Source organism: Oncorhynchus mykiss, chromosome 1 (genome assembly GCF_013265735.2).
Source record: "Oncorhynchus mykiss isolate Arlee chromosome 1, USDA_OmykA_1.1, whole genome shotgun sequence".
In the NCBI taxonomy this organism is placed as follows: Eukaryota; Metazoa; Chordata; class Actinopteri; order Salmoniformes; family Salmonidae; genus Oncorhynchus; species Oncorhynchus mykiss.
The window spans coordinates 46,466,516-46,478,157 of record NC_048565.1 but is presented as its reverse complement, the minus strand read 5'-3'; the positions used below and the strand labels follow the sequence as shown (position 1 = coordinate 46,478,157).

General features: G+C 48.2%; 1 long non-coding RNA gene across 1 annotated transcript; it reads right to left on the bottom strand.

The window, feature by feature from the left end:
• Nucleotides 1-405: 405 nt before the first annotated feature.
• LOC118962389 lies at nt 406-8,662 on the bottom strand. Its single transcript, XR_005050124.1, has 5 exons — nt 8,521-8,662; nt 4,217-4,346; nt 3,295-3,399; nt 554-702; nt 406-462 (listed from the first exon to the last, which is right to left on the bottom strand). It is a non-coding gene; the product is annotated as an uncharacterized LOC118962389 (long non-coding RNA).
• Nucleotides 8,663-11,642: the final 2,980 nt, after the last annotated feature.

Here is an 11,642-nt window from a genome sequence, read left to right as displayed (position 1 = left end):
CATCAGGACATGTCCACGCAACCACAATAATTGTATTTATTTATTTATTTATTTACTTACTTTATTTAACTAGGCAAGTCAGTTAAGAACAAATTCTTATTTTCAATGACGGCCTAGGAACAGTGGGTTAACTGCCTTGTTCAGGGGCAGAACGACATTTACATGGTCAGCTCGGGGATTCGATCTTGCAACCTCTAACCACCAAGCTACCTGCTGCCTCAAATAACAACACAACAGAGGGCAGGTAGAGAGACATGGTAGTTTCAAAATACCATTATCTGTTTTCAAAATAAATACTGCAAAAAATGAGAGAATGTGGAGTACAGGAATTTCTGCTTGTGGTATCCTTAGAATCATTTCCTCCTTTGTATTTGCACTTGATAATAATAAAGAACAAACCTTTGGAGAAATGCTGCCATCTTCTCCAAAGCTCCACCGTTGAAATGGACTGCCCTTTTGATCCTGTGCGTTTGCAGAGTACGAAGGCAGACAGAGTGATCAAGTCTATTCATTTGTATTCACGTCCGTCTATGTTTATGTGGACAAAACGTACCAGATGAAAGTGTAGCGGGCACCTTCTCCGTATGTTGAGCACGTGGGCCTCTGGGTATGAGGAAGCCCTCCGGGTCCTCCAGAAGAGACTGTCATGGAGGAGACAGCCAGGCCGAGCTGGGGCAGGGCCTTGCTCAGGATCTCCCCTGTCTAGCACAGCAAGAGGATGGGAGAGAGAGAGAGAGAGAGAGAGAGAGAGAGAGAGAGATAAAAGAGGCAGAAGAGGAAACACAATGTCACAAACGGGACACTTCCCCTCCGTGGATCACTCGCGTCAGGCGGCTGTCCGAGTCACTGAGCTCCCGGGCCAGGGAGAATGGGATTTCACAGTTCAGCTTCCCATTCGGACTTATTATTATTCCCTTTTACGTTGACAGCGGTGCGACCATGACCTCACGACCACTGAGAAACACCTCATCCCCCAACAGGGTCTCGTTTCAGTCGGAGGCCAGAGGAGAACGCCATTAAAGGGCAATTGTGTAATGAACCAATAGCCACGTTTCACACCACGACTCTGTGAAGTCTACCGTTACTTGGCCCGACTGCATTAGAACAGTGCATATCTATTAGCTTAGCATGGCCTAGGGTGCGGATATATCCTACCAGAAGGAATAGGCCTGCTATTAAGTGCTGCGTCTGAATCCCTCCCATCTAGAGTGTGTCAAGTCCATGGCGTCACGGCTAATTGGAACATACTAAGTGACTCAACTGGCGTCGCGTTATGTAAAATGGTGTCGCCCGCGCCGATAAAGAAGACACGGCAGTGGATCACACGGACAGATCTCTTCTCAAGCCCTCCAGGCACGGCGGGGAGAGGGAAGGATTAGGAACAGGACAAGGCTAATCAGTGAACTGAGCGATATCCTGTCTGCGGTGTCTGTTCCGCTTCGCGTGCAAACGGTTCCTCTCACCACGTGACGGCCCTTGTTTTGTCGTTCGGCTTCGACTAGGATACGACGGTTCTTCTGGACAACACGTTGTAAAGCACAGCAGAGCGTCGCTCTATGGTATGTAACATGTATGATCAGCAACAGTCAATTGGCCTCGTAAAAAGAAAGGAGGCTAATGGCAAAGCTGACAAGTGCAGTCAGAGTGATACTGATGTGACTGATGCAGTAGTTCCTGTTTCGCCTTCGCTGTGACCAAGTCAATACATACCATATTGGATCAACCAATTAGGGTTCCTCTAACCTAATACAATTTCACCTCCCATGCAGGAGGGAAGGAACCGTTCGTTTGGGGCTCACTGAACAGTGAAATGTAGATAAATTAGGGTGGGAAAGTGTGAAAACCCAGATGAGAATGCTGCTGCCTGCCTGCGCCTCTGCGTGTGTTACGCATGGATATGAGCACGGCCTGGTGTGCAGGACACTGAAGCACTGCATCCGGCCCACTGAGTGGATCCAGGCCTGGTGAACTGGAACTCACCTGGACCGTCCAGTACACAATAACAACTATGACAACGACATCAACAGCAAACAGCCGAGGCACCCTCACCAGATGATCTCCACTGGGTTCCACGCGGTGCGGAGGGTTAGCGAACCCCGGGCCAACCTTTCCCAAACTCCTACAACCACCAAAAGTTTGCTGTCGCCGTAAGTCACTCGAGCCAAGAGCTAATGCAGCTGGGCTCAATTCTGTTGGTTAAAATCAGCAAAGCGCTTAGACAATGTACACTGCTCTGTAGAAATGTGTATTGTGCAACCGTCTGCAGGTTATTGAGGGGCTTATAAGTGGCCCAGTTGAACATACCCCTAAGCTAAGATACTGCACCTCGGTTATGATCCATATTTGTACTGACGCTGACTTGGTCCGCTTCACAACCGTGGCAGAAGGAAGCAGCACCACTTCTGGCCTCTCCCGAAACACGTAGAAAACACAGCTTACAGCAAGAGTGCACATTAAAGCCTTACAGTACCATACGTAAAGTACGTTTTAGTTCTGATAATAATCACAGTGCCGTCTGAAGATAAAAACGGCCACATCCCCTTTAACCGTACACGTTTTACATGAATGACATACGTTCCAGCCTTGCTATGAGGCGTCACCTTCTGGAAAGCTTAAGTGCAATTTAGGGGGGGGGGGGCACGCATCTTGTCTACATGAACTGTCATTACAAGTGGCTCGTCAGAAGGAGGTGATGAAACCTAGACCTTGTTTCTATTGGGATCTCTCTCTTTCCTGAGGAGTTCCAACGGGGGAGAGAGTTTAAGCACCCGTCTTCTCCTTCAAGCTTTACACCCCTTTACAGACTGTAGAGAGACCTACAAGCTTTACACCCCTTTACAGACTGTAGAGAGACCTACAAGCTTTACACCTCTTTACAGACTGTAGAGAGACCTACAAGCTTTACACCTCTTTACAGACTGTAGAGAGACCTACAAGCTTTACACCCCTTTACAGACTGTAGAGAGACCTACAAGCTTTACACCTCTTTACAGACTGTAGAGAGACCTACAAGCTTTACACCTCTTTACAGACTGTAGAGAGACCTACAAGCTTTACACCTCTTTACAGACTGTAGAGAGACCTACAAGCTTTACACCCCTTTACAGACTGTAGAGAGACCTACAAGCTTTACACCCCTTTACAGACTGTAGAGAGACCTACAAGCTTTACAACCCTTTACAGATTGTAGAGACCTACAAGTAGAGCACTTTTGATGAACTTTCCTTGACTTGTCTTGATCATCACGGTTTTATCTCTCTGAATCCTCATCTCATCGGAAGAGCGATCTGTTACCTTGAGCTGTGTGAAGTGGGCATCAGAGTCCACCGTGACTTTAAGGCCCGTATGGTCTCAGTTGATTGGCTTCTGTCAAACGGAAATCCTTCCACAGCCTCCCGTCTACACAAGAACACAAACCCCATAGAAAGGAACACAACGACTGGTTCAATTCAAGCAGTTTCATCAACACTATTTTACCACATTGTAACAAGTCTATGTTCTTCAGCAGTACAGACAGAGGACAGTATCTGATGACTGAGGAGCTACCCCCTTCACTATCACAGCATGGCGTTATGGATTTCCTCTGGGTGGAGGACAAGGCACTGCGATAGCTCAGACTTTGAGAGAGAGAGTGTGTGTGTGTGTGTGTGTGCTGTGTACAAACAGGAGTTAACATAGTGTACAGTAGTCTAGTCTCTCATTCAGACACCTATTAGGGTCTCCGGTCAGTCAGTCGTGTATATGAGCCCATTATTTCACAGTTCACACCCTGACTGTCTGCTAATAATTGATCTTTACCTTACTTACTGTGTCTTACTGCCTGCCTCAAACCTACACACACCAGGATGGTTCATTGCTGGGTTACATACTGTTGCAAGCAGCTCCACATCTCTACCAGTAGCACCTCTTGCTATCACTAATCCTTTGGGATTTTGGAAATGAGGCCCTTTATCTACTTCCCCGGGGGAATGCTAGCTGTGCCCGAAGACTTCCAGTCTTTGTGCTAAGCTAGTTAGCATCGTCTCGCGAACCGACCTCCGACGTCCTTCATACTGGACGCAGAGAAAGATAAAGAGGTATCCACGAGTTCACTTGACTCTGGGGAAGTTGATTGAAGGGACACCCACATCCTGAAGTAACCCTTAAACATAAGGCCTGTGGAAACAGTCAGCGAGAGAGGGCTAACATCACATAGTCGGAGGGGCGTGTCCGTTACTTTTTGAAGCCTGTAGGTAGTGCTGTGTCTGGATCCAGCGGTGCTCTGTACACAGCATGGTGGTAACCCCTATCCCCTGCCGCCAGAGCCTTCTCCACCACCCAGGGACAGTGCAGCATCGTGAGGAGCCCTGCAGGATACAGGACACAAACCCACTGCATTAGACAAGAGGGACTGACTGACACAGGGGCAGTGGTAGTAGGCACACTACTGGAGAATAGACAGGATCAGGCTTCAACATCAACGTGGTGGTGGCTCGCATGATATTTACAATACTGTAACACTGCTTCAGGGGATGTTTTCTAAATAGGTTGCGAAATGTATTGAGTCTCATTTGACAATCTTGTATCGTAGAGATTCAAATCAGATTATAAAGAAAAGCACTGAAATCGGTCTAAACTGGAAATGTCCTGAAGCAACACAGAACCACTCGTGACTGTTCTCTTTGCATATGGCTTGTCTGTCCCTGTGTTGATCACATTTACCAAAGGTCCAATGAAACTGTCATGAACTCAGTTAAAACACTATTTCTTAGTGTAGGAGACTAATTAGTCAAACGCTTAGACATGAACTAAACACACACAACAACAAAAAAAACACGCCTTTCTCTTCTCAAAACCGGACACCGTATTGGATTAATGAACTTGACGGAGAGACGTGGAAACTCTGTCCTAGATTAGCTGTGCTCCCAGTGCTCTCAAGCGAGAACTTCTTGCCACGCAAACTCTCAAAGCCTATCAGAGGAGCTTGGCAGGATAATATCAGATTGGAGTAGATTAGCGGTGCTAACAATCTCCTCCTTCCTGACACTGTTCACTGTCACTGCAAAATTACAGAGCCTCTAATGACAAGTTCCTCGGCTGCAGTACTTGAGCACACGTCTAGACAACTCCTTTACCCTGGTGACAGGATTCTCACCAAGTCGTGGGTGTAATTGTATTAGATTTACACATTAAGACTATTAACAAGTTTGGCTGTTTGCCATCCCTTTGTGGGTTTTGCGTGGCTGGGAATTATGACACTGACCAGTCGAGTCAAGCTTTCCTAGTTTCTTACATCCTCATTTGTAAGATTTACTCCGCAACACAATATCGTACTTGACAAAGTTGTTGAACGGTATCACTGGCTGAGATGCGAGATGTCTTATTTGGGGCAAGGGGTGGACAGGGAACCCAGGCTACAGTGAGTGTACAAGAGCATGGTTTAACCCCAGAACCCTAGGCCCCAGATCCTTACACATATAGTATATGACTTTATTTTCGCCGTGAACGCGGGGGCCATGGGCTCCATTGTGTTTTCCCCGGATTCGAATCGACGTTCAACTCAAGAAATGAGTTGAACCTTGTGAACCGGCTGCGGTCGGAGGACTAGCAAAGCTGCTGGCGGCACAATGACGCTTAGAGAGATTAGGAGCAGGTTCTAGTAACACAGACCCAGCTCTGCTCTGCGCCAGCTCCAGCCTGATAGACTGATCCAGCTTGACTGCTGAGTGACAGTAAGCCACGGCTATCTACCAAAGGTCAGGAGAACACACCTCATAGATCACAGGTCGTTGGGTGACGGAATGCGCCGGGCCTCTGGCTCAGACCAGTAACGGGACAGGGGACAGCAACTCCCAACTTCCCCCTACTCATCTTACTCTACTACAGGCTTGGAAAAAGAGGACTAACGAGGAAACAAAACCCCACATTTTACTCCGTTAGTTACAGATTTCAGAATTCTGTAAACAGACACATGTCCGATATATTATGTGCCACACCGTTCACAACCAAGAAACATACGTCTGTCTACCTATTGTAGTGTTCCTCGTGAGAAGAGACTGTCAAAGAGGCATACAAAGCCAAATGTGGTAAGTAGCATGTCGGGACAAACACTTGCTAATCTAATGCTTTCTGGATGGCTGGTCAGCCCCACTGGGGGTTCTAGGTTAGGGCTAAGAGAGGCTGAGGCTGGGAGAGGCCTCCTTGCAGCTGCTTACCTGGGGCTAATAAGGCCTCCCCACATGCAGGAGCCCCAGAGGTTAGGAGCAACCCCTCAGGGACCGGGGGCGCGTCCTGCAGACAGGTAAACGCCAGCAGACACCCTCTCTACACGACTCAGCTCAAATGAGTAAGTCAAAGGGCTTTCACAATGACATATGAAAGATACAATGTAATGAATGTGTACTTACTTTTGGTTTTATAGCTTTTTTTTGTAGTGTTATGACACTCAAAGATGACGACACAAAGAATCTTGTTTTGTTGTCACCTAACTGGAATAGGGGCATGACTAATATCATAGGTCTACTGTCATCGTTCATTTCCAGTGAAGTACCCTGCTGAAACAAAGTTTCATAGACTAGCTGGAGCACCGAACAGCTCTGTTGCGCTCAGCACCTTAGCACCGCTGATAGTTATCAAGTCCACAGCATGATGGCCTGTTTTCAGTCTGTGACAGTCTCAAGAGAGATATCTCAAACGACAACCGGAGAACGAGGCGGATACACACCAACTGGCCATAGCACTGGCCAGTATTTCAATAGATATTCTCAATATATTATAGATGGTTCAAATATTTCAAGGCGGTATCGACTACATTTTCTTGAACGAACGTCAACGTGACATTTTATGGTGTGGGATTTGTATTTTATCTTTCCCATGTGTTGTGATCGGGCTTCTCTCCCATTCTAGATGAATCCTTTCCTTTCAAAGGGAGTGACAGTTGATAAGGCTATTATAGCTGTTAGAAGTTAATCCTATCCCTAATCTCCATGTCATCACAAATGCAGTTCGACGCGATACGGACCTGCAACCGTCTACTGTTTATCAAAACTCCATGTTGTAAATCTCCGAGAGGTATTACTTCCAGTCAGTGGCCGCGTCATCATTAATCCCTGTCCAATTGGAGTCTTCCCCAGGGAAGGCTATCACCACGGATAAATGATTTCCCCTCGCTACCAAATTAGACGCAATCAAACCCGTGCAGGCGCATACATACATAAATCTGATCCAGCACACTGAAACAGCGACGCAACTTTTCCCAAAGTGTTTTTGAAATGTCAATTTCTCTGCACAAGAAGGTAGACTATAGCTGAATACTGAAAGAGTTTTTCAAGACCCAGACATGTGTAATTTGCCAAATACACTTTTCAATTACTCTCCCATGTGGGAGGAAGGGAGGGAGGCAGATGAGATGAGGCTGAGGATAGAGCCAGTGTAATGGGTCAGGGCAGCCCTGCCAGCCTGCAACAATGACAGAGCTCTGGGCTCCAGGCCCCCCCACAGCGCTCCCATCTGCAATCATTACAGTGACTACTGAGACATGAAAAGCCCCGCACTCCCGCCGCGCACCACGCTGACATGTGCCCATCAGGCACCACGCACACTCACACCGCACGTTAGGGGGAGAGAAGAGAAGACCGAAAGATGTCATGTCCCACTCAACCAGAGTGCCCACCACAACACTCTTCCTCATAAGACATACTATGCATTCAGGGTTGTTATCAGATAGAAACAATGTCTGTGCTCTTAGTGCAGCAGGTGTGATGGGGAGACGACTGTCACTGGTCCATATGATGATTCAGAAGCAAAGAGCCCCGACTAAGAGGCTGGGAGTGGGGAAAGGGGAACGATAGAGGAGATTCATGCTGGGACCAGAACCTGAACCAGGGTTTACCAGTAGCGTTCGCCATACGACAGGCCAAACCCCCTGGTCAGTGCGGAGGTGACGGAGGCTGGCTACCACCCCACCCTGCTCATCAAACAAGCCGGTGGGGATGAGGCAGGGACCAGAGGGGCGGTAACCCACCCCAGACCCCAGACCCCAGACCCTAGCCTTTGATGGATTATCTGCAGAAGCTGGGAAGACCACATGATTTACTGCAGAGAAGAGTAATACTTTCAGAAATAACCTGTCTCAAACCTGTAGCTGTTCAGAGCTGTGAGGATGGTGACACTTGGAGTAGAGAAACGAAACAGTGAGTGTCGCGGCAGTGCGAAATGACAAGGAGGTGTGTTGTGCTGTAGAGGGCAGATAAGAGTGTAGGTTTTACACCAGTAGGGGGCGACAGAGGATTACCATTAGGGCTCTGACCTGTTTCTATACTTCATACGAACAAATACACTGTCAAACTGATCTCTCACTCAATCAAAGCTCTCTTACCCAACTTTATACGCATTTTTGAGTAACAACCCATCTTTTGACAGAATGTAAAGTATCTATGTCTACATGAAATATTTTACATTTAAAATAGGTGAGAAAGGGAACCGTGCATGGAACCTTTCTTATCTGTTTAGCGTTAATGGATGTAGCAGGGAGGTACTCACCCAGTCCATCATAACCGTGCCGTCGTCCTCACAGCCTTCCTCCAGCTCGTCCTCACAGCCTTCCTCCAACTCGTCCTCACAGCCTTCCTCCGGCTCGTCCTCCCAGCCTTCCTCCAGCTCGTCCTCACAGCCTTCCTCCAGCTCGTCCTCACAGCCTTCCTCCAGCTCGTCCTCACAGCCTTCCTCCAGCTCGTCCTCACAGCCTTCCTCCAGCTCGTCCTTACAGCCTTCCTCCAGCTCGTCCTCACAGCCTTCCTCCAGCTCGTCCTCACAGCCTTCCTCCAGCTCGGTTCCGTTGATGAGCACCAGTGCGCCGTCCGTGTGCCTTCCCATCCTCAGCAAACAACAAATAAGAAAGTCAATTCATGAACAACAATTCATTTGCATTATCATAACGTCATACCCTGTCCTCCTGCTAAAGACAGCCATTACAGCAAATAAAATTTAAAAAAACAGATCTTAGGTGACGCGGATCTTATTCACCCGGTACGCGCATACACACGTACTGCACACACACGTACACACACATGCACACACGCAGACACCCACAAACACTCCACCACATCTCTGCTAATCGATTCAGCCTTGCTCAACTAAAATAATTGCCCAAGCACCTGTCTGTTAGGTCTGAGGGAGAGAGAGTGTCACACATTAGGCCTGGTGGGAGATGCGACAGGGCTAAGTTAGACACATCAAGACAGTGAGTTCTCGCTCAAAGTGCCGCTAATTGCAAGGTTGGAACCAAATGAAGCTGTACACGGAGGGACAGTTTCCCTAGGGAGCCAGAGGCAGGGTTCACCGCCCGCGTTTTGCATCTTCCCGTGTCTAGTGACAGAGAGAGGCGCTTGGCATGGACAAAGCTTTATGTCGGGGTTTCCGGCTGATTTATTTTTGTTTTTGGACACAAAACACTGTAAAAACACGAGCAAATCAGCTCCAAGTCATTTTCATTTAGGAAATCTTCCCGCGCATAATAAATAGATATATGTGACCGTATACGAATGTAAGTCTTACATTGTTATGTTTTAGTAAAAAAAATTAGATCTGTTGGGGCTTCTTGCGGTCCATCTGCAGTCTACAAATGATTTGGACTTATGTTCCGGTCCAGTCACCATCCCCCTCCAGACAAAAAAATCAGCCTGAGGCTGAATCTAGTTGATGATCCTTGCTTTTATGTGCTCCCCACTCCCGACCCAGCTGGCTGCACTGAGGGCCCAGAGTAGCCCGGTAGGGTGAGAGAGGACTGGGGAGGGGCTCCCTGTCAGGGGCCAGGGTGGCAAGGCTAAGGTGCATGGATGGTAGGAGACACTGGATAAATCCATCCCCCAGATGAACACTACTGTTTCTTTGTCACCCGGGCTCACAATGTAACTGACTAGACGCGACCTTGGTTCTCTGAGGAGTCGGGGAGGATTATGGGTGTTTGAGAGGCCCCAGGGAGCTGGAAGGTGACACAATGATACACAACACAGTTGGCAGTGAAGTGGCCGGGGCTATTTTCACCCAGTCATATTGTCAGTGATAATGCATGAGTCAGATTCACTAGCACTGCGCTTGAAGCCACCTTCCATTGACAAAATAGACAACCCCAATAGAAAACAACAGCAACAAGAGAACTAAATTCATTGCAGGGCTGATACCTAAAAAAAAAACAGTGAACCCCGTTCAAGGTGCCAATACTGTTCTTCCTCTGTGGCCATTGACGCTGTTGGAGTGTGTCTCTCTCTGCTGGGCTACAGGTTGCTGCCAGCGGTAGTATTACGTCCCATGATGCTCCCCGGTGCAGCTGAGCCCGGCTTTGAGGTGGGCACCACCATCGAGTCGACACAGGCCCCCCATGCCCTGCCCACAGGGTCTGACACAGCAAAGTGTTTGAAGACAGTGTGGGGGAACAGTGGGAGAACGCGGCCCCAGGAAAATGGCAGTGTGCAGCGTGAGTGCAGTGTTGTTGTCCAATATGTTCCCCCTGCTTTATAGTCCAGCTTCATCACAACACAACAGTGAAAGACTACTTCACTTTGAGTCACTGCTGGCTCTGCCGACTGGGTCTGACATCTCCTGCCAGGAGTACAGGACAATGGAAGCTCTTGATCCATTTTAAGAGTGTAGTAGGCAACGTGAGTGTTTGATTAAAAAGTAAAAGGTATGAGATTGGTCTTCTTTTGTAAACCAGACGAAAAATGGAGAGGTGTTCTTTGATAACTATTGATAGAAACACCAAGGTGGTGACGGATCTGTTTTCAGCTATCGACAAGGTAAAGGCATGGTGGTAATTGTGTGAATGTGTGTTGGTGGGGGGGGGGGGGGTCCTCTCACCTTTAGTTGCAGGCCCTGGGTAGAGGAGGGCCATGGGACAGAGGCCATATAGGGCTGGCCGGGTGTCCTCTGTGTGAGGCCGGAGAGCTGGACCTGGTACTTCTTCATAATGACTCTCAGCTCCTTAGCCTGGCTCAGCATCTTCCAGCGGATACAGAGGACGAGGAGAAGCACACCTCTCATACCTATTAGTCATCCCACAGCACACAACAGACTGTGAGAGGCTTTCATAGTTACAAAGGTAGTGTATGTGTGTGTGTGTGTGTGTGTGTGTGTGTGTGTGTGTGTGTGTGTGTGTGTGTGTGTGTGTGTGTGTGTGTGTGTGTGTGTGTGTGTGTGTGTGTGTGTGTGTAGGTGTATGCGTTTGATGCTTATGTGAAATACATTGCAGTCAATGGGAAGGGATGATGATAAAGCTGCAATTGGTGAAGGACTTAGAAAGACATGTCTCTCTCTCTATTCTCCAATTCCTCCCTCCCTCCCTCCTCTCACTCTACCACTCCCTCCTCTCTCCTTCACCCTCTCCCCTCCCTCACTATCCCCTTCTCTCTCTCCCTTCCTCCTCCCCCCTCTATTCTCTCCCTCCTTATGTCCCTCCCACCCCCTCTTGTCATCTCTCTCTCTCCCTCCTCCACAGACAGGATGTGGAATAGAGAATGGAGCACCATGTTGAGGATGGATTAAGCTATTTCCTGTTGCCGCAGTAAGCTGAACCTCAACACAGGAGAGCATCCTTGTAAGGTCATGATGGGTTGTGTGGAAGGACGGTTAGCTAGTTCAGTTGCAGTCCACGGTTATGTGAGGGC